Source organism: Cetorhinus maximus, chromosome 23 (genome assembly GCF_964194155.1).
Source record: "Cetorhinus maximus chromosome 23, sCetMax3.hap1.1, whole genome shotgun sequence".
NCBI classification, from domain to species: domain Eukaryota; kingdom Metazoa; phylum Chordata; class Chondrichthyes; order Lamniformes; family Cetorhinidae; genus Cetorhinus; species Cetorhinus maximus.
The window spans coordinates 6,721,680-6,748,758 of record NC_135901.1 but is presented as its reverse complement, the minus strand read 5'-3'; positions in this window follow the sequence as shown (position 1 = coordinate 6,748,758).

Sequence of the window (27,079 nt, the reverse complement as noted above, 5' to 3'; positions counted from 1 at the left end):
GAAAGCTGAGCGAGAACCTCCCTCATACTTCACTCTGTGAGGTGAAGCCCTAGAAGCCTGTTTCTAGCGGGTACAGTGTTCTGGTGTTCGTTAAGATTGATGCGCAAGAGCATTGACTTCTCCAGAAGCAGCTACCCTGACCTGGATCTGCCGACAGTTAATTTACCGAAGTTGATAGGACACGCCATGAAGCTAAGCTTCATTTTATTGGTGGCCTCTCTGGATTTCTCACTCTATCCTCCACGTGATTGCGGCACACATCATTAGATACAATATGACTATAATATCGTATATAGTGCAATATATAATAGTGCAATATATATTACCACAGCATAATATATAATATTCGTTTATGGGGTATGGGCGTCGCTGGCTGGGCCACCATTTATTACCCATCCCTCCCTAGTTGACCTTGTTCAGAGTGCATTTAAGAGTCAACCACGTTGCTGTGGGACTGGAGTCACACGTTGGCCAGGCCAAGTAAGGATGGTAGATTTCCTGCTCTATAGAGCATAAATGAACCAGATGGGTTTATACGACAACCGACAGTGGTTTCATCGTCATATTCCCAGATTTGTATTGAATTCAAATTTCACGATTTGCCGGGGTTCGAAATATATATATATATATATGTACATATGTATAAAAATATAATTATGCTATATTCTGTTGGATTGCATTTTCCTGTATTCTATTAACTTGTATTTTGTTATTTTGTATTTTATTGTTGTATGTTATAAGGAATTGCGTTATTTGTACTAATTATGTGACATTATATCTAATGCAACTGGCAGTGATGGAACATGACAGTCAGCGGTTGTTGCAGAAGGGGACATTGTATCATTGACCTGTTTTAAGACAGTAGCAGGGCGGATCCTACAATGGTACAGACAATATCCGGACTGAACAGTGCAGCACCAGGCGAGTAGTACCAGCGATCGGAAAAGTATCAAGGCTTGGCCCAATTTAGCATAGTGAAGTGCTCTGAATGTTAGCAACACTTCAGTGACAGACGATGCCACCTATTTCTGTTCGTTTGAGATAGAAGGTGTTACCTCGCAATAAGGATCATAGAAAAGCCTTCTGAGGGAGAGGGTGACAATTTGTAGCCTCTGCCCTCATCAAAGAACTGGGAGTTTGATAACAATCTCCCTGGAAAAGGGCCCTCAGTCACCTAATAAGTGAATACTGCCGTCATCAGGATTCACACTATAAAATCAGACCAGAAGGGTCAACATCCGTTTAATATTCATTTATTTCCTGCCAAAATGGAAATCAGACACCATGTGTTCCCCACGTTCCTTCTGAAAATGCGTTCAGTGGGCCAACGTTTAAATAATCATTGGGTATTTCATGTTTAAATCTAGTCCTAAACTTTGGCGCATTCTGTGCTTTGTTACAGGCAAGAGGGAGAGAGAGAGAGAGAGAGAGTCCCTGCATCCCTCTGGGTTAACGGTCTGGAAGAAAAGGTAATAATGTTAGGCTGAAGTTACCGCACACCTGATAACTTTCTCTAGCTCTGCTGGCACATTAATATTCCGGGTGAGATCCGAGATATTAGCTGAGGAGGTGTAGCTCGAAGCATTGAGTTAGGTCTCAATATTTCCATGCAGGCTCCCTGTTGACGTAGGAAAGGACCAAGAGAGTAATACAACTATTTGAGAAATAAACCTACCAATCTTTCTCCGTGGGCTTTCTTGGGATCAAATTCCCCACCAATAAAAGCGCAAAAGAGCACTTTATGGTGTTGTGAGTAGTCGCTCAGGATTTTGTACAGCGACTTGGCTGTTACCTGACGCTGTGCTTCACTGCACCGTAATAGACCGCGTTGGCCTTCACACTCAGACAGCTTATGTTGAGGTAACCAGACTTTGTAGACCTGTCAGCAGCCGCCAGATATTGTCCTGAGATTTTGCCTTCTTTCAGCACCACTGTTCTGCTGATTATCCAGCCTGGAGGCTGTGCCGGTTTCTGCCGATACTATTGCCTGTAGTCCATATGCACCGTTTTATATTCACAATATAACTGCCCCGAACCCTCATCTAATACGAAAATAAAAATACCTGGAAAATCTCAGCAGGTCTGACAGCATCTACGGAGAGAAACACAGTTAACATTTCGAGTCCGTATGACACTTCAACAGAACTAAGGAAAAATAGAAGAGAGGTGAAATATAAGCTGGTTTAAGGGGTGACGTGGAGGGGTGGGGGGGGGGGTGGGTGGAGGGGGGGACACAGGTAGAGCTGGATAGAGGGCCAGTGATAGATGGAGATTTCCAGGAGATGTCATAGACAAAATGATATAGAGATGTTGACGGTGGAGATATTAGATAAGAAATGTGCTAACAGGTGACATTAAGGGTAGAAAGCAGGACGAGCAAAGTATAGATAGCCCAAGTGGGGTTGGGGTGGGGGGGTGGAGTGGGGGTGGGGGTGGGGGGAAGGGATCGAAATAGGCTAAAAGGTAGAGATAAAACAATGGATGGAAATACATTAAATACATTTAAAAGTAATGGAAATAGGTGGGAAAAGAAAAATCTATATAAATTATTGGAAAAAACGGGGATCAGAAAGGGAGTGGGGATGGAGGAGAGAGTTCACGATCTAAAATATTCATTCTGGAAGGCTGTAAAGTGCCTATTTGGAAGATGAGCTACTGTTCCTCCAGTTTGCGTTGAGCTTCACTGGAACATTGCAGCAGGCCAAGGGTGGACATGTGGGCAGGGGAGCATGGTGGACATGCATTTCAACACACCACCCTGCTCTCATGCTCACATGTCCTTCCTTGGCAAACTGGAGGAACAGCACCTCATCTTCCAACTAGGCACTTACAGTCTTCCAGACTGAATATTGAGTTCAACAATTTTAGATCATGAACTCTCTCCTCCATCCCCACCCCCTTGCCGATCCCCGTTTTTTTCAATAATTTATGTATATTTTTCTTTTCCCACCTATTTCCATTATTTTTAAATGTATTTCCATCCATTGTTTTATCTCTACCTTTTAGTCTATTTCGATCCCTTCTCCCCACCCCACCCCCACTAGGGCTATCTGTACCTTGCTCGTCCTGCTTTCAACCCTTAATGTCACCTATTAGCACATTTCTTAGCTAATACCACCACCCTCAACATCTCTTTGACCTTTTGTCTATGACATCTTTTGGCAATCTCCACCTATCACTGGCCCTCTATCCAGCTCTACTTGGCCCACCCCACTTCTCCCCCGCCCCTTAAACCAGCTTATATTTCACCTCTCTTCTATTTTTCCTTAGTTCTGTTTAAGAGTAATACGGACTCGAAACGTTAACTATGTTCCTCTCCGCAGATGCTGTCAGACCTGCTGAGTTTTTCCAGGTATTTGTATTTTTATTTTTGTTTTGGATTTCCAGCATCCGCAGTTTTTTGCTTTTACCCCATCTCATACAGTTGTTGTCAGCGGAGACTAAGTTACTGGATCTGCAAATAGTTCGACTGTGGAGGTAGAGAAACAAAAGAGCACGAGCTTAAATCTAAACCTGTGCCTATCTGTATGTATGTGCAAATCCCCACCTACCAAGCTGTCTATAATATGCATGCACCCGATCGCTAGCCGCATTAAATCCTCGTGCAAACCTGCTAACCAGCCTTGATGAACACAATCCAGTACTTACTGTCCAGCAGCTCGGCCAGTATTATCAGAAACATGTCTGACTGAATCTCTCTCAGTGAATGTGAATGCAATGGGCCAGAGAGTGAGAAGGAGTGAGGGAACCCAGGCTCTGTTCAGCTCATTGTTCAACCTCACAGTGCAGGGGGCCAGGCCCATTGTGACCTCACTCAGGCTACCATCCTTATTAGCTCTGGTGTTGGTCACACGTGACTTTCTAATCAACATGAATGAACTTAGTGCCCTCTTCAGGGAGCTCTGTTCGATTGACTTTAGAATGGGGCCTTTGAGTAGATGGAGGGTTCATTGGTAAACATATTAAAACAGGCATGTCAGACATTGTTTCCCAGAAATTTAAATTGGAGCTGATCAGACCCAGGCTTTTTTTATGTTTATGCCAGAGAGTAATGCAATTCTCTCTATGATACTGTTTTGAAATCAGGGGACCAATATTCATACAAAATGACAAGATATTAGATATTAGACATTAGAAGTAATACACCAGGCAGCTACCAAGGGTGGCGCCCTTAAGTGTAAACAGACGAGGGAAACTGGCGTTATTACTTTCTCAACTGTTTAAAGGAGATACCTAATTGAAGTACTCAAAATGATAAAAGATCTGATGTAATAAATCACGCATTATTGTGCCTAGTAGTAGAAAATTCGATAACCCATGAGTCCCATTTTCAGAGAAAAAAAGATAAGAAAAAAGTGAAATTCACTTTTTTGACACTGTGCCAAAATCTTAAATGCACGACCGAAAGGATGGAAGAAGAACATTCAATCGTAATCTTCAGAAGGAAATGTTTTGTACGTTGAAAATGGGAAAACTTGCCACTCATGCGGAAATTGCAAGAGTTGAAAGGCGATTATGATAACTCTTCCAAACAGACACAGGGATGGTATGTCAAATAGTCTAATTCAGTGGTCTAAAATTCTATGATTCAAGTTTCTTCATGCCTCTTCTGCTCTATTGAATAGTGAGCAGGTGCAGGATTGTCACAAACTTGTGAAATTTCAACCGTCGCTATTTCCGCTCCCTCAGTTCAGAATGCAGCTGAAAGTCACCGCGCACTTCACTTAATATCAAGTCTGCGGTTTACCGCCCACAGCTTCCGTTTGCTGCTCCCACTCTGACCCGATTGTGTAATTGGACAGATTGCTGCCGCTGATTCATTCTTCTCATTGTTTGGGTCAGCAGTGCAGTGGGACAGGGATCTATCTTTCTGCTTTGACAGAGGATTTTTTGCACGTAGGTTGCAGACTGAGGACGTATCATGGGGAACAATTTCACTCCGCTCCTCGTTGTTATATCATTTCTCAGTAAGCATCTCCTTCCGGTAAAATCCATTGTCCTCCTGATTGCTGTGCCCCAAGTGTCATTGTTGCTCAAATAATGGTGACGGCGATAATGATGATTGTGTTGACCAGCATGAAGCTGATGCCGACTATCGCTTTTACTTTTCTTTAATGTTAGAATGGGACCACCAGGACACAATGGAACAGTCGGCTCATGAAATAATGGATGAAGAGAAAATTAATTTCGCACAAACTTGCACTTTGAAAGCAAGAAATCACAGCTTTTATGTGTACTGGCACAGTGAGCATCCCAGGCAGCCTCCAGAGTGTGTGTTTCATCATATTGGAGAGAATGTGTACAGGAGCAGCGATATCACTGATCGGTTTTCTTCTACGCTTAATAAAACTGCCAAGATCGCTGATCTAACGATCGGCAACATGCTGATTTCCAACTCTGCCTTGTACTGATGTGCCATGAGCCCAACGCTGCTGCAGAGAAATCGCGGGTCCCAGGCAAAAACTCACAGAGTTTTTCAGTTAGCGCTGAAAAGAGGGCGCACTCACACCGTCAAAACAGAAGGAATGATTGAAATCCCACTGTGAGATCAGGTGGACCTTGTTAAAAGATCATTAAACATTCATCAAGAACAGCTGTTTCGATTAGTTTGCCCTTAAAATTTGAAGTTATAATTAGAGCGAGCTTCACAAATGGCAATATAATGCCTGAATTCCACTTTTCTTTATCAACGCATTTCCCTGCTGACTTGTTTCTTATCATCCCGTCTCCATTCGGTAAACAGAATTGTGCACAGTTTCTTCTTTCAGTCTTTAATTTAAGGAGATGGTCCTTTGCTACTTCTCTGTCCATTAATTCAGAATCACTCCAACCCCGATGCCTGCAGATTCAGCCCTGGATTCAAGAGAGGTTATTCATGAAACATTTGCGTATTATTGAATAATATAATAATGCTGATACTCCTGTCCCGAACTTACTCGTATCCAGTGTGGAATGAATATGAATTACCACAACCCTCCTAGAGAGTCAGAGTTACATCCTTTTCGAAGAAGACAGTACTACTGAATTCACCTCCTTGCAGTTGAATCCGATTGTGTGATATCACTGCCTGCTATAAACCCGCCCACAGCATCGGTTTGCTGTAGTCAGTATCACCCCCCTTCCTTGCCCTTTATTATTGGAGAATTTGCTGCCTTTGTTCTCTGCTTGGAATTGATTGGATGAGCAATTCAGTGGGGACTCGGGGTGGGATTCTGTACTCCTGCTCCGACAGAGGGTTTCCCTTGACTTCACAGTTACAGACACAGCGAACATCATGCAGAACCGTCTCACACTGCTCCTAATCATTGTACCCCTTCTCAGTAAGTGTTCACGCCCACGAAAAATTCTTATTCCCAGAAACACCCTCACCCAGATGTCACTGTTTGTGAAATTATGATGATGTTAACAATAACGATGTCTCATTATTATTTTGTGTTAGAATGGACCCGCCAAGACAAAGTGGAACAGCCGGTTCTTGAAAAGATTGCTGAAGAGGAAAGCAATGTCACCCTAAACTGCACCTTAAAAACAAACGATGGTAGTCCTACTGTGCTCTGGTACAGTCAGCACCCCGGGGAGCCACCACAGTACATGTTTTATATTATTGGAGGGATAATAAACCGCAACCCAGGTTTGGCTGCCCGCTTCAATTCTGCGTTTGATAAAACAGCCAAGATCACCGAGCTAACGATGGGTAAGGTCGTGATCTCTGACACCGCCGTGTATTTCTGTGCCATGAGACCCACACTGGTGCAGGGAAAAGCAGACTCCGTACAGAAACCAACACTGAGGTTTGCAGTTGGTGCTCGCCAGAGGGCGCTGTCACACCGCCAAAACTAAGCTCCCAAACAGCCTCGACAGTGGGACTATCTGGGGTTTCCCCACCGCCCCCCCCCCCCCCCCCCCCCCCAACACCCCTCAACCCCAAATAGTAACAAAACAACATTCAACAAGAACAGGCAAGTCTCACTTGTGCAATTACATTTTTATATTTTGGTGATTTCAACTGGTAACTCAGCGATAAGTTTAAAGTGGCTGGAGTTTAAAGTGGAAAGTGGGATTAGACTGGGTGACTCGTTTTTAGGCCGGCGCAGACAACGATGGATCAAGTAATCTCTTTCAGGTCCGCTATCTTTCTACGATTCTATGAGAACCTGTCTGAAAAATCCTGAGGCGTATCTCCCGCACTGTATACCTTCAATAACTATCCCGGAGCTTCCCGGGATACTTGATGCACTAGAAGAGAGTTCGAGCAGCAATTGTCGAATAATTGCGGTTCAGTATTGTGGTCCGCCCTTCCAGAGCTGTTAATTCAGAGGGGCCCTGAGACAATTCATCTTCGCCATCAGTCCCTGTAACACATTACAGAACTAACCAAATATCTGACGGTGAATATAATCCATGGAAGAGATATTGATCATTAAAAACAAACTCACCAGGCAGCAAGACCAATATTAGGAATATAGGGGTCACATGGTGCCTGATTTAGACTAACAGAGTGACTTCTAGTCTGACATGAAAGAGTAAACCGATATCATGTGGAGGCTTCACTTACCCTGTATTTGGAAACTCGGGGGCGATTCACAGGGACAGGATTGGCTGGTCTCTTAGTACTGACGACAGTTGTGCACCAATTGATGTTAATTGTAGATCAACGAATTGATCTGGCTGTCTTCCTGTATCCCTATGTTGTTCTGCTTCTCTGGCTCTGTCTTCGTACCTATGTCTGGCTTTCTCTCTCTTTATCTCTCTCTTTCTCAGTCGTTCTGTCTCTCTGCGCCCCTTCCCCTCTTTCACTTGTTATCTCTCTGTCTCCTTCTGTCGTGTTCCTGGAAGTGCAGAACGTAGAAAGTCAAATATCTCCCAATCGACCATTCAAATAGTTCCCCAAACAACGCGCTGAAGTGTTAGGAGAAGCTATAATAGACAATATATAAAAAACACTGATCAGAAACATGCTTAAAATGGAAACAGCTACACTTAAATCCCACACTATATAGGTTAGGTGTGAATCAGGAGTCAAACTGACATGATTTCTTTGCGTGGACTTTCAAAAGTCGGAATCTTACTGGGATCTCTGTCATTTCATTATGTTTAATACGGGCATCAATTAACAGGTATGTATGGCATATTGAAAATAAACAAAGACAATCACTAGAATTCGAACTGGAGTTAGTACTGATTTCATGCATAGGTTAACCTGTATTAAATAATATTATAATAGGGGTAAGAAGAACAAGAAGAACGCGGCATAATCAAGCAAGAACATCATTCAGTAATTTGAGAATTCAGTGAACTGTCAGGAAAAGGCCATTTGCCACACATCAGCACAAGAGCGAGCGCACACATCGTGTTTGTGCACTGCAGCAGGTACGGGTCCACGAATTCAGTGGTTATGTTACCAGTCTGGCAATCTGAGATAACTAGTTTAATAATCCGACTACTTGATTTGCATTCAGACCACGGCACTTGAGGAATTTAAGTTCTGCTAATGAAATAAACGCCTGTAGTTAAAGCTAATACTGGTGGTGACATGACACTGTTTGATGGTCATAAAGTGGTGGTTCCATAATGTCTTTGAGGGAAAGCAATCCAGCGTCTTTGCCCGTTCCGCCTACCAATAGAAATATGGGCGACTCTTAACCACCCGGTATAATACACGTTTCATGAAAACTGCTATGAAAACCATGAGCCAAATATAGACTGCGGATGTTTAATCGTGATTCAACTCTATCTCTCCCTCAGTTTTTCTCCCTGAGCCTCAATCTGTTTCTCCCCAAACCTTCCTCACAGACGGCTTTAAAAACAAATATTTAGGCGAATGGGGAGCCAGGTGCTGCTCCGGTCCATAATGTGCAGCCAATGGAAACAGTGCAAGTCGTTCATATCTGGGCCCAACCACAAAAACGGCTTCAAACACCCCGCAAAATAGTAAGGCCCTCGTTTCCAAAACCCGAAGCGGACTTTATTCATTTTATGAGCTCGATTTAAGTACAGGAGAAATAGGAACATTAAACCCACTGATGTTCTTCGTGCCCATCAGAAATAATAATTGTCCTAACCACTGGTTTCGAACCCAATTCATCGAGAGGGAAAGGTCAGTGTTTGGCCCGCTGCCACACCCTGTAACCAATCACAGATTGGAGACCATCACCCTCTCCCTGCCCTGGATTTGACCCAGGTCCCACATGGATGAAAGTCAGTGTCTGACCCGCTGCCAATTCGTATGGTCACAGAGAGAGAATGCGGCCTTAATGTCCCAGTTCTCTGTAATAAACACCGACTCGTGACTGCTGGAGTCACATCAGACCAATCAGTTCTAAGAATTTCAGCTCTTTCGATCCCATATCCTCAGGAAGCGACATCAGATCCGCCTCAGCCAATTGACTCAGCTTTTTCTTGTCCGACCTTCTGCAGGTTCCTGAGACACAAAACCTCCCCCGGAACAGCAGCAATGCGGCTCTCCGTTCCCGTTGTGGTCTGGGTGACATTCATTGTCGGTAAGAAGTTTAAAACTTGAAAAGGGGGTTTAATTTCTGGGGGAATAAATTTAAAAAGCGGAAAATTCATGTTAACCATGTTTCGGATCTTGATCGGACAACACTTAGATTTATTGTGAAATGTTCTAGTCTTTTATAAGACGAATACAGGCCACAAAAGAAAATGAAAAACTAAAAAAACCGAATTACAATGATGGTACTAGAACTCTCAGGTTTGCTGAGAGAGTGAGATGAAGAGTGGGTGGCGGGGTGGAGGTGGGCGGGGGCGGGGGGGGGTGGGGGGGGTGGCGGGGGGGAGGATGCCCTTTTGGGTTTGGAAACACGGAGTTGGACCATTTGGGCCGAATGAGCTGTTGGGTGCACGAAATTATTTTTAATTTTATGTCACACTGACTGTGAATTTTCACTGTCACTTCAGTTCAGTTGAAGTTTTAATCGCTAATTTCCACTTTCTTTAACCATGTGTTCCAGATCTGAGCGATGGAGATTCTGTTACTCAGCGGGAATCCTCACTCACACAGACAGAGGGAGAAGATGTCACTTTAACCTGCACCTATACCGACGATGCTTATTACTTATTCTGGTACCGGCAGTACCCAGGCAGGCAGCCGGTGTTTGCAGTTCGGAGGGACACGAGCGGTAGTTCTGAATTGAAGGCGGATTTCGCTCAGAGCCGGTTTTCTGATACAGTCCAGCATACAGACAAGTCGTACCGATTGACTATCTCGGAGTTGCGGCTGTCTGACACCGCGTTCTATTACTGTGCACAGAGTCTCACAGTGATGGGAACTAGTGAAAGCCTCGTACAATAACTGCTGCAGTTTTCTGGGTCACAGCTGCTGTCTGTTGACGGCTGTTTATAACAGCGGGCTAGACACTGACACGTGAATAAATTCTTCTGAGCGCAGACGCCGAGCACAATCCACATAAACACCATTTAAAATCACTCACATTTAATATTGATTCAGTCTGATTACTGTATTAACTGTGTGGGGCAGACTCCTGCTGTTTATTTGGGAATGTCTGAGAATTCACCATTGCCATTGAGAATATAACACATGAAAGTGGCCGGGGTCTATTTATATCAGTGCACTGCTGTTCATGAAAGAACTCGCGGCAAAGGAACAAATGTTTCTTTTTTGGTTTGAAATTGTCAACAAGGCCACCAGGTGAGGAAAATCCGAATATATATATAATGACCTGATTAAATATCCCTCGATGCTAAAGTTACTTCCATAGATTGAAACTAAGAATCCATAATATAAACAGCCACAAAGAGGTCATTTTCAAGACATGATTGGAAGCTGATGAACAATCATTCAACAAGGACAGGCTGGTGCGTTCTGGGCACTGGGCAAGGTGACCGGAAAACCAACTGAATACAAAAGCTTAATTTTTTTAAAAAGTGTCGGAAAGTTTGAGCACTGGAAGTACTTTGATTAATCTGAACATACGCACACAGACACACAGACACACACACACACACACACACACACACACAATCTCTTGGGCACATCCCAAATGTGCTAGCTCGCAAAAAATAAATCCTTCGTGTTTAGAAAACGATATTCATCGTCAGGCAGAAATCGATTTCTGTGTGTTCTTGTTCCTAAAATGTTCCATTTTATATGTTCCATTCAAATGTTTCTTTTTAAACATTTTCAAATAGACAAAATTACTGCAAGGAGCCTGAGGAATAAGACTGACGGGTCGAGGGCACAGATAGGCACGTGGGAGTATGATATCATAGCTACCACTAAAAGAAGGGCAGGATTGTCAGCTCAACATTCCTGGTTATAGAGTATTCAGACGAGATGGAGAGGGGGATAGAAGAAGGCAGGGGTTGCAATGTTGACCAAGGAATCAATTCTAGCAGTGAGCAGGGATAATATCCTGGAAGGGTCATCGAATGAGGCCATATGGGTAGAAGTAAAAAAAACACAAAAGGGGCAAACGCACTGTTGAGTGTGTACTATGGGTCCCCAAATAACTAGGGAGAGATAGGGGATCAAATATGTAATCAAAGGCTATTTTCCTTGGAGCAACGAAAGTTGACAGGGGACCTGATAGATGTGTATAAGATTATAAAGGGCATAGATAGGGTGGATACTAAGGCACTTTTTCCATTAGTAGTGTGGGGAGGGGGGTCAATAACCCGGGGGCAGAGATTTAAGGTAAGAGGTAGAAGGCTAAGAGGGGAGTTGAGGAGAATTCTTTTCATCTAGACGGTGGTCGGAGTCTGGAACTCACTGCCTGAAAGTCTGGTTAGGCCAGAAACTCTCGTAAAATTTAGGAAGTATTTAGATATTCACTTGCGTTGCAATAGCCACCAGGGCTATGGACCAAGTACTGGAAAATGGGATTAATGTGGTCAGATCATTGTTGATCAGCGCAGACACGATGGGCCAAATAGCCTCCTTCTGTGCTGTAAACGGCTATGAGTCTTTGGGTCTATGAGTCTATGAGGTGAACAAAGGTAAACCAGACAATTTTGTGTGAAAAACCTATCGGTAGGGTCAGGAAACGAAAGGGTAACAATGGGTAAAGAGATGATTGTCAGCTCGTTGGAAAGCTAATTGCTAGTTCCTCTGATGGTGGTCCAGTGGTTAGGATTTGGCACTTTCACCGCCGTTACTTGAGTTCGATTCCCAGTCAGGGAAACTCTTTCTTGGCGCTGTGCGGACTGTCACCATTAACAGGAATTCCTTATGAAATGAAACCAGGTGTGGCTGCATCTTTGGAGGGAGAAACAGAGTGAATCTTCAAGCTGGGTGATCCTTCATCAGTGCTGGAAAAGTCAGAGATGGAACTGCTGGAAAGCAAGCAAGGGGGCGGAGAGAGGGAGTGAAAGGACAAAAGGGAAGGGCTGTGATAGGTTGCAAGGCATGAGATATAAACTGACTGAAGAGATCGTAGATGCAGAAGGGACAGATCTTAATTCGTGCTGCTCTCACTTGCACAAATATCACTTAAGATCCAAGGCTCATTCAAAGCGGCACGCCGGGCCGAATGGCCTCCTTCTGTGCTGTAACTTTCTAGAATACTTTCATTTTTATCCCCACTGCTGCTGGCTTCACAGTCATTCTATCATCTTACAACTCGTTACAGCAAAACACACCATCCTCCCTTGTGTCCAGCTCTTCTGACATCAGGGGACTGAGCAAATTCACCGAGAAATTATCATGTCATTTAACACGAGCACGGGGTTTGGAATCAGACCTGGGAAGTTTTTATTCCATTTAACAGTTAATTAACCCTGCAGGCACTCAGTAAAATCCAGGAATAATCAGTAGGATTCAAACCTTCCTGGGGGAATCTCAATTAACTTTAAACCATCACCTTAACCAGCCAGACACGACTACAGTCCACACATAGACGAATGATGTCTGTATAAAATCAGAGAATGGTTACAGAGGAAAGGGATATCTGGCTCTGTCTTTGCCTCTTCCCCCACCTTTCCCCAGTCACCCTGTCATTTAAAAGTACAGGAAAGAATCTATCCAATTCACTTCTGAACACTTGATGACTGAGCACCCACAAACATCTGGGACAGAGAATTCTAAATATTGACCAGCGTTTGAGTGAAGAAATATCTCCTCATCTTAGCCCCAAATGGCTGGCGCATCATGTGGAGAATGTGAGCCCAGTTCTCGACGCTCCAGCCAGGGAGAAACAACCTCTCAAGATGTACTCTGTCAAACTGCCCCAGAATTGCAGCCTTTGCAAAAAGCGAAAGTGGGAGAAGTGTTACGGATACAAACAGAGAGACTGCGGGAGCGATAGAGACCGAGGCAGGTATACCATGACAAAGAGAGACAGATAGAGACAGAGAGTGGGCTAGACAAAGAAAGGAACAAATACACGTCACCATTCCGGATGATTGTTAATTTAGATTGAAAGACGGGATGAAAGAAAATAAAGAAAGTCTGCCCCATCCAGTGGTGAATGGCGGAGGTTCGAAACTCTGCCGCATTTATACAGAATTATTTTTTTAATTTTAGGCGGCACATGGTGGCGAGGGATCTGATTTTGGTAAGTACACCTCCTCCAGATAAAAACACCTGCCTGTTTTATCTTTCCCTTTCTTAGCGTCTTTAACAGACCTGAATCACGGAGATTCTGGCATGCAGTCACTGTACTCAGGAGTTAGGACAGAAGGAGAAGCGATGACTTTAAAATGTGCCCATAATGCCACATGGAGGGGCAACTGATATCAGCAACAAAGCTGAAACAAAGCCAGCACTCAATCTGATAAAATATCCAAACGACTCTGAAGATAAAGCATATTTTGCCGAAATCTGTTGTTCAGTGCACACTTGACAACTTGACAAAATTCAGTATTTTAACCATCTCCAGGCTTCAACTGAACAAAGCTGCAGTTTATTATTGCGCCCTGAGACTCACAATGTTGGAAACCAGTTAAAACCCTCGTATCGCTACTCCCGCCAATTTGTAAATCAGAAACATTGCCTGCTGGTGTCACTTATAACGCAGACTAGATGTGAAGGTCATCACAAAACAATTATGTAGAAAAGCTGTCAGGTTCCTGTGTTCAATGATAATATCAGGTTTGTGTGTATTTAAGCGGAGCACATTACCCTGAGCCACCCACTTTTTCTGAACTGTTGTTTGAAAAGGTTTTCAAGTCAGGGTCACTGTCGTGTGGATTATGAGAAAAGAAGTCTGGATATATTAACTTTGCAGATCGATGACTTCCCAACAGAACCTTATCACGAATCATACTGAGATAATTGACACGGACCAACCGACAGAGTCCCGAGTGCAGCAGGATGATGGGTTAGCTGTTGGTTTGGCTGCCGGGATGCGCGAAAGGTTGAGAACATTTTTTTTATTGTTTCAAGCTGTCAAAGGACAGCATTTCTTGCTCACCAACAATTTCCATTGAGTAAGTGCTGGTGAGCGCCTTCATGAGCCGCGAGAGTTCACCTTGTGGTGGGATGTTCTGTTGGGGATTTTAGGAAGGGAATTCCGGGGTATTGACAGTGAAAGAACGGTGATATAATTCCATGTCAGCATGGGATGTGGCTTGAAGGGGAAATTGCACGTGTTGGTGTTCTATGTGTTTAGGTGGAAGAGATTGAAAGTTTGGGAAATAGTGTCGAAGTTGTCTTGACGAGTTAATTTAATCACGCAATTTTAAATGCAGAAGCCTCTGGTTGCCAATGTTAACTAATGAATTTCTGCAAACAGGGTGATTGTTAAAATAGGTATGCTGTAAATATTTCTAATGTTCAATTCAGCCATGATCGCTGAGCGCATGAGGTGCCCGTACACCCTCAATCAGTCAAAAAGCCAATCACCTCTCCTCCATCACTGAATTCATTTCAAATGTGGTATTTGTCTATTTGCCTCTTTGTTGTATTCAAATTCCACGGGAGCCACCGACCGCGTGTATCGTCTGCGGGGAGTCCTCATAGTCAGACAGCAGCTCTTTCAACCGGTGCTCCGGTTCTGAAACTGGAATGGCATTCACTGCTTTCCTTCTCTTTCTCCGCCTGACAGATTGAACAGTTAAAAGGCCAATATTGGGTTTAAAAAAATTCTTTCGAGTTATCGACAGTTACAGATTGCAACTCTTTCGAGTACAAACACAGTTCTTGGTTTCCGGGAGTAGGACATGAACCCACAACCCTCTGATTCAAAGGCGAGGGTGCTATGAACTGAGCCACAGCTGAACCCTGCCCCATTCCCTGTTGTATGAATCGGAGATCAAAGGAGCTGTGAACTTATTGGCTTAATTGAAAACAAAGGAGTTTTAAGCTGATTGGATGTCACCTGATGACGCTATCAGCAATGATCCAATCAGCAGCGATGCGGATGTCAATCAACCTCTAACCAATTGTTTGTGAAAAGAATTTCAGCTTCAGCCCGTTCTAGTCACATCCACCGCGAGCTCTTTGCAAACATGTCGCCCGTTAATTTGAACTTATTCCTCACAGCGGCAGCTCTTTTAACTGGTAGGTTCACAAATTGCGAAACTCTGTATTTTACATCTTGTCCAGGCATTACATTTAATCGGGTAGTTCAGTCAACACAAGGGGGGAATAGATTGATCCAAAATGTGAAAAATCGTCCCGATCCACCTTGTACCAACACTGAACACTGGTTGGGAGAAATAAGCGAAATTCCCGGAGTGATTGAGAGCAGAGGAGTTGGGCTGGGATCCTCGGCTCCACTTGTGCGCTTGGAGAATTTGACAGATACAAGAGTTCGAACGAAACCCTCCGACTGTTTCCAGTTTTTCCTTCAAATCACCGGAGATGAAGGTGAGGAACTGATCTCGATAGAAGGTGCTGAATGTTTATTCAGGGAAGTTTTATTGAATCGACCCAAGCACCTTCCCGTTACAGCACCTGAGCTGTGGGAAATATATTTCTATTTAGATGCCATGATTTATTTCTCAGGTTCCGAGTGACAGGCCGATTTTGGGGGATAGACATAGTGAAGCGACATCATTTAATTGAATATTGCTCTTGGCTCTTACAGGACATTGTGGAGGAGATTCTGTTTCACAGACACCGGCTGCAGTCACAGTGAGTGAAGGAGGCGATGTTCAGCTGCTCTGTAATTATACAGCTACAAGCAGCAGCACTCCTTATCTATTCTGGTATCGTCAGTATCCCAGCGGATCCATAAAGTATTTGCTGAAGAGACACAGATACATCGGTAACACAGAGATTCCCAGGAGACCGTTCTTCAGCGGTGCTCAATGAATCGAATGGCACCGTCCCGCTGAAAGTGTCTAAAACAGAATTGTCAGACTCTGCGGTGTATTACTGCGCGCTGAACCCCACAGAAACACAGAGCAGGGCTGAACCTGTACAAAAACTGTCAGAGCGACACTCAACATTACAGAGCAAGACGCAAACATTGTGATCGAGGTGAGTCTGAACTACTTCCACAAATAGTAGAGACATTTATACATTTATTTCTAATTTATAGTTTTATTTTTAATAAGTCTATCATGAAAAAATCGTAATGCGGGCATATTAGCAAAAGATAATGCAGTATTTATATGGTGCCTTTCTTCATGTCCCAAAATGTTTCACCGTCACTGTTATAATATAATGTAGAGAAGGCAGCAGCCAATTTTTGCCCAGCAGAAAACTTCAAACAGTGAGGATTCAATGGCGGGCCTCTTTCAGTGATGATGATTGACCAGGACAATTCTCCTCCTGTCCTCAAGAAAGTGGCTGTGTGATCTGTCACGTCGGCCTGAGAGGGCAAACAGTACCATCGATTTAACATCTCAGCTGAAAGCCGGTACCTCTGACTGTGCACCATTCCCTGAGGACGGCACTGGGGTATCAGCATTGATGCTGGGGCTCAAGACCATGGGGCGGGGGAGGGGGGGTGGGGTGTGGGGGGCAGGAGGAGATGGGAATGGAAGCCAAAAACTTCTGTTCCAGGGGCAATAATGATGAGAACAGAGCTTCGTCTGACAACGAGAGTTCTCAGACTAGCCCTTGTACTGTTAATTCTCAGGCAGCTGTATCTTTTTATTAATACATATAACATGGACAAGTAGATGAGTGCAAAGTTTTTTATACATGTGATCGGACTGACGACAAGCAGATGGGCAGCTGCCAATCTGCGCCTCGGTCACCTATTCTCCCAGAACAGGAGGCCAGTTTCCACCAGGGTCTCCTCGGTAAGTTCCCTGGTTGTCCTTACTGACAGCCTGCCGGTGTCCTGTTGAGTGGAAAGAATCTCTGAACAGACTGGCCTCAGGATCCGGGAAAACTCAGGAGGTGGTGACCGTACATCAACCCAATCCTGGAAAAACGGATTGAAATAAAGAAAAGAAAATTGAAAAATAAACTTCACTGGTCCCCGTGGAAACAGGAAACGATAAGCTTAACCCCTGGAACCAAATGTCACTCGACAAGAGAAAGACTTTTCCTGATGTCGCGTTTTCCTGACTCAGGATGTCCGGAAGCCTTTCCAACCTCAGGAAGTACGTTTCCAGTGCAGCCATTGTTTTGATGTCAGAAACATTATTTCCACAGAGGACAGCGGGGATATTTAATTCCCTGCCAGGATGAGTTGTCACTCTCACCCTGGAATAAAGGAATTTGTGAGGCCAGGTGTTTTCCGGATACTTTCAACTTGCAGCAAATAGTAACCAGAACATTCAGTAACGGAATGATGGACACCACTTTCTCTAAGGCACATTGAGGGACTGTATGATTAGAAACATTTCGCTAACCTTCTTATTCAGACAACCCAGTGACATTGGAATGCAATGATTTATAGTGTTCATCCTCTAAGTTCCCTATGCCATTCTCCTCCTCCTTCAGCCACCATACCCTGAGAAGCCATTGGTGACTGTGGACTTGCATTGTACTTGCCTATCATTGTGTTTGGCAAAGTATTGCAGTTGTTTGCCGTTGCCTTCTACAGGAATCTCTCCTGCTTTTGTCACCTGCCATCAGGCATATTGGAAGGATTTATAGGCTGATAATCAACCTTAATGACCAAGTTAGGAACTGACCTCCTGTGGCCATCAAGTCCTGAAGTGGGACTTGAACCTGAAGCTTCTCGCCTAAAAGTATGGGCGCTACCAGTGCAAGGGTAGACCTTCTTCTCTGCCGTAGCATGCGTAATTCATTTAGAGGCCCTTGCCCTAAATACAATATTGGTTGCGATGAAGTGTCAGCAAGACATTTCCTGTAATTCCCAGCTGTCACCTGTGACAGCGGTGAACTGACAGCTGTCAGTTTTGGACACAGAAAAGGACTTAAAGCGCCATCTAGTGGAATACTATCTGTGAAACAGCGATTCTCAATTTATTCTTGAATATTGCTGCATGATATTGCTGGATAATTATTATGGACTATTATTATGGGGTTTTTTTGCTCAGATTTTATTATTACTGCACCTGGTGCCTTTTTTCATTGTTTTGCTTTTTCTACATTTGCTATTTCATATTAGTTGCAAGATTATTTGTCTCAGTTTTCCGACATGCCTACGTCATTAGTACAGTACATTTCATTTGCACACATAGATGAGCTTCTCATTAATAAATTCATAAATCCATAGCTGATGAGCTTGGATTGTAAATTTCTAAAGAATAGAATTCTTCAGAGCTCCCTAATCATAAAACAAGAATGTCAACCAAATTTCAATAAGCGAATGTATCAGAACATTTTTCTACGAGTAGAAATAAAAATAAAATATATTTGTATGGCAGTAATTTATTCGTATGATGAACTTTGCATTTTTTTAACCGATTTTCCTTCCAACACACTCACTCCTAAAGCCCATGTGCTTGTTGTCTCCTCAGTCCCCGTGTCGAGCGAGTTATTGTAAAAGCCCCTCGTCTCTTTCTTTCACCGTACCTCACTGCACTGTAATACACCGCAGCGCCTGACAGCTGAACCGTGTTAACAGTGAGAGTGGTGGAGCTTTTCTCACGGTCCACAGATATTTTAAACCTTCCCTCAACCCTTTCATCTCCTTATGTGGACACGAGACACTCGGGAGCTTGATTTGAGAATTTCCGGTGCCAGAATACAATATCATTTGTCCTGAATGTAGCACTGTGATGAAGCGACATGGTTTGTCCAACAGTTCTCCGATACATCAATATCTGAAATGCCTCCGAGTGACAAGGAACAATTGCGAAAACAATAACATTAGCTTAATGATACATACAAGGATAAAGCGCTTGCCGATATTGGCAGACTATACTAATCGATCTATCTATCTATCTACATTCCTCTCTATCTATCTATTTGTCTGTCTATGTATCTCATTGTTTATCAATCTTTCTCTCGCATATCTACTTTCTAGGTATCTGAGAGGTAGAGTTATTTTTTCTGTCTATCTCTTTAAGTTGAACAAAAAAACATCGGAAATCTTATTTAATATTTTTCGGTGCTCTGTATGTGTAGTAAAAGCGGTAGAATGTTGTAACTTCATCCAGATGAAAGTTGAAACATGGGAAATTAACGTTTCTGAACATCGCCGGCATTTCTAAAGGTTCTTGTTTGGAGAAAGCTTAAAGGTGCAGCGGAGACACGGCAGTGAACAAGATATTGTACAGCCGGATCCACTCTTTGTCTCAATGTGTCTGCTTCCCGCAGTGACACATTCCGGCGTCCTAGGCCGCGGTGTCATCCACAGAGATGGTATTGCCTTCTTTGCTCAGTCAAAGGACAGTATGTAGCGTCCTTTGGTCACATTCCCCTGGAAAATGGAGGCGATAAATGTCGGAGCCCCTGTCAGTGTTTGTCTGTACCAGGCTACGGTATAACCAGAGCCAACGGAGAGCCGACAGTCCAATTCAAAGCGTTCCCCTTCCCGAGACACCACCTGCTCAGGGTAGGAGCTCTGATCCTCACACTAAACGGCTATGGACAAAAGAAAAAACACTGAACCACCACGGGGTACTGAGAGGTTGGTAAAAACAATGCATTTGATGAGATAAATAAACTCACAATATCAACAGCAACAGGACTCCAACTGGAAACAGGTCTTTGCCGGACTTTCTGTTCATGACGACGAAGATGGAAAAAAGGCGGATCATTCAGAGCCTGATTTCCAGACTGGGACTTCCTGTTGAGTACATGACTCTCAATGGTGGGGAGGTGGCGAGGAGAGCGGAGGGCTTTACATTCTCCTCTTGAATGTGAGACTGATGGGCCACATTCTCACTGATTGGCCAATTATAGGATGTCCCAAATGACGTTATTCAAGGTGCTACCCAGCGATTGGCAGTTTCTCAAAACTTATACCACTTGAACTGTCACTGCTTCCAAACCTCTCTGCTTCCTGTATGTAGCACGAGGTTATATTGTTTCATAATGCCTGTGCTCTGTTGTCTTTATAACTGAGAGGACTCATTAGTCATCTTACAACACAAAGAGAGGAAGTTCGACCCACTACCCATGTGCGCTGGCTGTAATGTAGCGTTATACACTTATTGTGAATCATCTGTCCGCTGCCCGTATATTGTGTCTTTTAAAAAATCTTTTAACTGGTCAAATGTTGACCTATTTGTCTTCTAAATTACTTGTACATTTTGTTTTCATCGATGTTTCTCATGGACTTTCACATCCGCTAACATTCCACTGCTCAAAATACGAAAACAGTCTACTCTCCCCTCCACTAGAATAGTAGTGAACTTAAATGATGTCAGCCAGTTACCCACCGATTCACTCTCTTTTTAACCTTATCCAAACCTTTCCTAATTGGGTACAATTCTGTCAGTCCACTTCTTAACGTTCTGTGGAAGGTGCTGTCGAAGGAGCCTTGGTGCATCCTGCAGTGCATCTTGTAGATGGTGCCCACTGCTGCTCCTGTGCGTCGAGGGAGTGAATGTTTGTGGATGTGGTGAATATCAAGCAGGCTGCTTTGTCCTGGATGGTGTCAAGCTCCTTGAATGTTGTGGGGGCTGCACTCATCCACGCAAGTGGGGGGTATTCCATCATATTCCTGACTTGTGCCTTGTAGATGGTGGACAGGCTTTGGGGAGTCAGGAGGTGAGTTGCTCGCCGCCCGATTCTGACGGATACTGACGGATGAGGAAGAGTTCGGCCCAACTTAATTCTCTTTACCCTTACTCTGCCTAATTTCCATCCGATCATCCATTCTCGGGTTAAAATATTACCGCCAATTTAACTCATCTTTATATAAAACACCAAACCCCTACAATGTCCTTTAGTTATTACGGGGGTTATTTCATATTTTTGGACTCTGTCACTCTGTGTGAAAACCGGTCCAATTATCGTTCAGTTTGTGAGGCCAATAATCAACTGATAACAGTCCGAGATGACTGTCTTAGATTTTCCTCTCGACTCACAGACCACATGACACTCCTGGGCTACCTCTGCACTACCGCCGAACTTCGACGATGTCATTCTTACTTGGCTGATAAAACTAAAGACAGCGCTGTATGTTTCATTCAGGAATTCCTCTGAATTGTGTCCTTGTTGGCTCGATATTAAACATCCCATAATGTTGTTCATTTCTCCAATGCATTCTCTGCCTATGTGGAGCACGATTTTAATGGGATGCACCAAACATTTTGGGCCACATTGTTAAAGTTGGGAGATTCAGGTGTTGAAAGGCCCACTTACGGATGGACAACCAGGAGGTGAACCGCCAGCGATGCCCAAACCTTAGAGCGCATGCTTTATTCATTTGTTAATAATACCTCATTTTTATGATTTAGTGTCACTTCAAATAAAATACATAAAAATGCAACGTCCACGATCTTTACAACTGTGTTGGGGTAATGTCTCCCCGTAGAAAATGTCCCTTCCACACTAAAATAAATTTAAGAAAAACAATTCAGGGACTAAATACCGAGTTCGATGATAAAAATAAAATACTGCAGATGCTGCAAATCTGAAACAAAAACAAAAGTTGCTGGAAAAACTCAGCAGGTCTGACAGCATTTGTGGAGAGGAAGACAGAATTAACGTTTCGAGTCCGAAAGACCATTCCGAGTTTGATTAATTCGACAAAACAAATTTACCCAAATATAACGGCAGGTGGCGGGCTTGACCCATTAGAAATACCCGCGCAGGTAGCGCAGCGAAATAATTGTCAGTAGCCATCAGAAGAACAATCCAGTTAATCGTCTGAAGGAAAACCTAAAATTGTTGTGTCTGTTTGTCTCCTACGCGAACAAAATACAAAGTAGACGAAATCTGATTGGAACCAACACACTAATATACTAATTAGAAGCAGGAGTAGGCCACTCGGCCCCTCGAACTGCTCTGCCATTTAATAAGATCATGGCTGATATGATTGTAACCTGAACCCCAGATTCTCTCCTACCCCCGATAACCTTTCACCCCCTTGCTTATCAAGAATCTATCTAGCTCTGCCTTAAAATATTCAAAGACTCCGCTTCCGTCGCCTTTTGAGCCAGAGATAGGCTCTTGCTAAGCAAGGGGGTGAAAGGTTATGGGGTACTAAGAAGCAAATATTAATGTAATGGGTAAAGGAGGAGAAAAATTCAGAACCCAGATGCAGAAAGTGTGGAACAAGCTGCTGATGAAGAGTTAAAGAATCGTGTTTAATCAACAGGGACGTGGATTGTTAAACTCAGAATCAAGAATAAAGCTGGACACATCATTGCTGAGGACACAGTTCATACCCTGGGGTCAGTTTTGTAACTCTTCTTTCCTTTGCTGTCAACCTGAAAGGCAGTGTGTAGGATGGACTGTGAACGATGTTGCCGGGCGAGAGACGATAATCCTGAGCAGCAACCTGAGCAACTGGAGATCTTTTCACCAGGACACGGAACGTTAAGAAGTGGACTGACAGAATTGTACCCAGTTAGGAAAGGTTTGGATAAGGTTAAAAAGAGAGTGAATCGGTGGGTAACTGGCTGGCGTCATTTAAGTTCACTACTATTCTAGTGGAGGGGAGAGTAGACCGTTTTGGTATTTTGAGCAGTGGAATGTTAGCGGATGTGAGGTCCATGAGAAACATCGATGAAAACAAAATGTACAAGTAATTTAGAAGACAAATAGGTTAACATTTGACCAGTTAAAAGATTTTTTTAATGACACAATATACGGGCAGCGGACAGATGATTCACAATAAGTGTATAACGCTACATTACAGCCAGCGCACATGGGTAGTGGGTCGAACTTCCTCTCTTTGTGTTGTAAGATGACTAATGAGTCCTCTCAGTTATAAAGACAACAGAGCACAGGCATTATGAAACAATATAACCTCGTGCTACTTACAGGAAGCAGAGAGGTTTGGAAGCAGTGACAGTTCAAGTGCTTTAAGATTTGAGAAACTGCCAATCGCTGGGTAGCACCTTGAATAACGTCATTTGGGACATCCTATAATTGTCCAATCAGTGAGAATGTGGCCCATCAGTCTCACATTCAAGAGGAGAATGTAAAACCCTCCGCTCTCCTCGCCACCTCCCCACCATTGAGAGTCATGTACTCAACAGGAAGTCCCAGTCTGGAAATCAGGCTCTGAATGATCCGCCTTTTTTCCATCTTCGTCGTCATGAACAGAAAGTCCGGCAAAGACCTGTTTCCAATTGGAGCCCTGTTGCTGTTGATATTGTGTGAGTTTATTTATCTCATCAGATGCATTGTTTTTACCAACCTCTCAGTACCCCGTGGTGGTTCAGTGTTTTTTCTTTTGTCCATAGCCGTTTAGTGTGAGGATCAGAGCTCCTACCCTGAGCAGGTGGTGTCTCGGGAAGGGGAACGCTTTGAATTGGACTGTCGGCTCTCCGTTGGCTCTGGTTATACCGTAGCCTAGTACAGACAAACACTGACAGGGGCTCCGACATTTATCGCCTCCATTTTCCAGGGGAATGTGACCAATGGACGCTGCACACTGTCCTTTGACCGAGCAAAGAAGGCCAATACCATCTCTGTAGATGACACCGCAGCCTAGGACGCCGGAATGTATCACTGCGGGAAGCAGACACATTGAGACAAAGAGTGGATCCGGCTGTACAATATCTTGTTCACTGCCGTGTCTCCGCTGCACCTTTAACCTTTCTCCAAACAAGAACCTTTAGAAATGCCGGCGACGTCCAGAAACGTTAATTTCCCATGTTTTAACTTTCATCCGGATGAAGTTACAACATTCTACCGCTGTTACTACACATACAGAGCATCGAAAATATTAAATAAGATTTCCGATGTTTTCTTGTTCAACTTAAAGAGATAGACAGAAAAAATAACTCTGCCTCTTAGATACCTAGATAGTAGATATGCGAGAGAAAGATTGATAAACAATGAGATACATAGACAGACAAGTAGATAGATAGAGAGGAATGTAGATAGATAGATAGATAGATTGATTGATCGATTAGTATATTCTGCCAATATCGGCAAGCGCTTTATCCTTGTACGTATCATTAAGCTAATGTTATTAATGTTTTCGCAATTGTTCCTTGTCACTCGGAGACATTTCAGATATCGATGTATCGGGGAACTGTTGGACAAACCATGTCGCTTCATCACAATGCTACTTTCACGACAAATGATATTGTATTCTGGCACCGGAAATTCTCAAATCAAGCTCCCGAGTATCTCGTGTCCACATAAGGAGATGAAAGGGTTGAGGGAATTTTTAAAATGTCTGTGGACCGTGAGAAAAGCTCCACCACTCTCACTGTTAACACGGTTCAGCTGCCAGGCGCTGCGGTGTATTACAGTGCAGTGAGGTACGGTGAAAGAAAGAGACGAGGAGCCTTTACAATAACTCGCTCGACACGGGGACTGAGGAGACAACACGCACATTGGCTTTAGAAGTGAGTGTGTTGGAAGGAAAATCGGTTTAAAAAAATGCAAAGTTCATCATACGAATAAATTACTGCCATACAAATATATTTTATTTTTATTTCTACTCGTAGAAAAATGTTCTGATACATTCGCTTATTGAAATTTGGTTGACATTCTTGTTTTATGATTAGGGAGCTCTGAAGCATTCTATTCTTTAGAAATTTACAATCCAAGCTCATCAGCTATGGATTTATGAATTTATTAATGAGAAGCTCATCTATGTGTGCAAATGAAATGTACTGTACTAATGACGTAGGCATGTCGGAAAACTGAGACAAATAATCTTGCGACTAATATGAAATAGCAAATGTAGCAAAAGCAAAACAATGAAAAAAGGCACCAGGTGCAGTAATAATAAAATCTGAGCAAAAAACCCCAAATAATAATAGTCCATAATAATTATCCAGCAATATCATGCAGCAATATTCAAGAATAAATTGAGAATCGCTGTTTCACAGATAATATTCCACTAGATGGCGCTTTAAGTCCTTTTCTGTGTCCAAAACTGACAGCTGTCAGTTCACCGCTGTCACAGGTGACAGCTGGGAATTACAGGAAATGTCTTGCTGACACTTCATCGCAACCGATATTGTATTTAGGGCAAGGGCCTATAATTGAATTACGCATGCTACGGCAGAGAAGAAGGTCTAGCACTGGTAGCGCCCATACTTTTAGGCGAGAAGCTTCAGGTTCAAGTCCCACTTCAGGACTTGATGGCCACAGGAGGTCAGTTCCTAACGTGGTCATTAAGGTTGATTACCAGCCTATAAATCCTTCCAATATGCCTGATGGCAGGTGACAAGAGCATGAGAGATTCCTGTGGAAGGCAACGGCAAACAACTGCAATACTTTGCCAAACATAATCATAGGCAAGTACAATGCAAGTCCACAGTCACCAATGGCTTCTTAGGGTATGGTGGCTGAAGGAGAAGGAGAATGGCATAGGGGACTTAGAGGATGAACACTATAAATCATTGTATTCCAATGTCACTGGGTTGTCTGAATAAGAAGGTTAGCGAAATGTTTCTAATCATTCAGTTCCTCAATGTGCCTTAGAGAAAGAGGTGTCCATCATTCCGTTACCGAATGTTCTGGTTACTATTTGCTGCAAGTTGAAAGTATCCGGAAAACACCTGGTCTCACAAATTCCTTTATTCCAGGGTGAGAATGACAACCCATCCTGGCAGGGAATTAAATATTCCCGCTGTCCTCTGTGGAAATAATGTTTCTGACATCAAAACAATGGCTGCACTGGAAACGTACTTCCTGAGGTTGGAAAGGCTTCCGGACATCCTGAGTCAGGAAAACGCGACATCAGGAAAAGTCTTTCTCTTGTCGAGTGACATTTGGTTCCAGGGGCTAAGCTTATCTTTTCCTGTTTCCACGGGGACAATGAAGTTTACTTTTCAGTTTTCTTTTCTTTATTTCAATCCAGGATTGGGTTGATGAACGGTCACCACCTCCTGAGTTTTCCCGGATCCTGAGGCCAGTCTGTTCAGAGATTCTTTCCGTTCAACAGCACACCGGCAGGCTGTCAGTAAGGACAATCCGGGAATTTACCGAGGAGACCCTCGTGGAAACTGGCCTCCTGTTCTGGGAGAATAGATGACCGAGGCGCCGATTTTCGGCTGCCCAATTTCCTGTAATCACTCCGAACACGTCTATAAAAGGCTTTGCACTCATCTACTTGTCCATTTTCTATGTATCATTAAAAAGATACAGATGTCTGAGAATTAACAGTAAAAGGGCTAATCTGAAAGCTCTGGTTGTCAGACGAAGCTCTGTTCTCATCATTATTGCCCCTGAAACAGAAGTTTCAGGCTTCCATTACCATCCCCCCCTCACTCCCCCTCCAAGGTCTTGAGCCCCAGGATTAATACTGATACCCCGGTGCTATGCTCAGGGAATGATGCACAGTCAGAAGTACCGGTTTCAGATAAGATGTTAAATCGATGGCAGTTTGCCCTCTCAGGCCGACGTGATAGATCACACAGCCACTTCCTCGAAGACAGGAAGGGAATTGTCCTGGTCAATCATCGTTACTGAAACAGGCCGGCCATTGAATCCTCACTGTTTGAAGTCTTCTGCTGGGCAAAAATTGGCTGGTGCCTTCTCTACATTATATTATAACAGTGACGGTGAAACATTTTGGGACATGCTCTATATAAATACTGCATTATCTTTTGCTAATATGCCCGCATTAAGATTTTCTCATGATAGAATTATTAAGAATAAAATTATAAATTAGAAATAAATGTATAGATGTCACTACGATTT